General features: G+C 37.0%; 1 pseudogene; it reads right to left on the bottom strand.

Annotated features, from left to right (window-relative positions):
• Positions 1-259: 259 nt before the first annotated feature.
• On the bottom strand, positions 260-1,178 carry LOC106027884 (olfactory receptor-like protein OLF2; annotated as a pseudogene).
• Positions 1,179-1,677: the final 499 nt, after the last annotated feature.

Here is a 1,677-nt window from a genome sequence, read left to right as displayed (position 1 = left end):
CTAACATAAAAACTGAGAAGTTTCCCAAAGATAAATTTACCATATTTTGGGGGAATACAATGATGGACAAAATATTTGGGGGAACTATAGAAAATTATATGTAGGGGATAGTAACATATTTTATAACATTTTGAATTAAAGTATCTAAACCAACAAAATATTATGGATGTGTAACCAAATCACATTGGTGTCATATATGTTGTGGGTATATAAATATATATTGACTTGTAGCATATACTTGTTTGCCTAAAAGAAAAATTTACTTTTCAGTTTTTTCTGAGGCCTCTTTCACATCCTTGTTTCTCAGGCTGTAAATCAAAGGGCTCATCGTGGGAATCACCAGGGTGTAAAACAGCAAGGTCATTTTGTCCTGATCTAGAGAGTAGGCAGAACTGGGGCAGAAGTACATGAAGAGCATGATTTCCTGGAAGATGGGAACTGCAGTGAGGTGGGAAGCACAATGTGGAGAGAGCTTTGAACCTTCTCTTGGCAGACTGGATCTTTTTTTTTTTTTTTTTTTTTTTTTTTGGTGTTTTTCCTTTTTATCGGTACCAGGGATCGAACTCACGACTGCCTGCTTGCAAGGCAGGCACTTATGCCGCTGAGCTAAATCCCCAGCCCCTGCAGACTGGATCTTTAAGATTCATGAGATGATGTAGCAATTGGAGACCAGAACTCCTGAGATGATGCTCAGTTCAATGAGTCCAAAAATCGTGAATAACACCAGCTCATTGATTTGTGTATCTGAGCAAGGCAGAAGTGGAGGTGAGTCACAGAAGAAATGATTGATGGCATTAGAACTGCAGAAACACGATCAAAACGCCAATATATCTGTATGAAAGCATCTGCTACTACAAACAGCTAAATACTAGCCACAAGTACAGAGCACACCCTGCTGGACATGACCATTGCATGAAGCAAGGGTTTGCTGATGGCTTTTTTCTGATCAATGGCCATCACTGCCAGCAATAGACACTCAACATCTATAAACATGCAGAAGATGAAAATCTGCAGATCCCTGCTGGAAAGGGGAATTGATTTGCCATTTGTGAGTCCACCAGCGTCTTGGAGTCTATTGCAGTAGAACAGAAGAGGTCAGAGAATGACAGGTGACTGAGAAAATAGTACACTGGAGTGTGAAGCTGGGCATCCATTCTGATTAAAGTGATCGTACCAAAAGTTTTGCCAAGAGATTAATGAGATGCCAAAATATAAACATGCCAAATAAAAATATGCCAAATAGGATTATTTTTCATTTTATTCTAAGAGAAATAATCCAGTGAGTGAGAAACAGTTTCTTTTGTCCATTGTTCTTTGTTATTGTAAACCATAAGAAGAATCAAGAGAGATAATTAGGATTTTAGTCTTATAGATAACCACTGAATATTAACTATGAAGCAGAACATAAATTCTCTCTGCAAATTATCTCCTTTATTCTCACAAATTAGCAGAAAAAAGTGCCGACCTAAAGAAGTCATGTTTTGTGAGAAAGAAACTAACAATATGTAGAAGTGAGAGCTGATAAACTCTGGTTCTAAATCTACTTATAATTCCTGAGATACAGAGTAACTGACTTTGCTTTTATCATCCATTACCAAGTGCTGGATTTGAATACACTAAAAGCTAATTTTAAACCCAAAATCATATGAAACAAACATAAGACTTAGAAATATGAGT

The sequence above is a fragment of the Cavia porcellus genome, unplaced genomic scaffold (genome assembly GCF_034190915.1).
Source record: "Cavia porcellus strain 051 isolate PalLab524CR breed Dunkin Hartley unplaced genomic scaffold, mCavPor4.1 scaffold_1, whole genome shotgun sequence".
Classification (NCBI taxonomy): Eukaryota; Metazoa; Chordata; class Mammalia; order Rodentia; family Caviidae; genus Cavia; species Cavia porcellus.
Note: the sequence above shows the minus strand (reverse complement) of the source record. Positions and strands in the feature narration are given on the sequence as shown.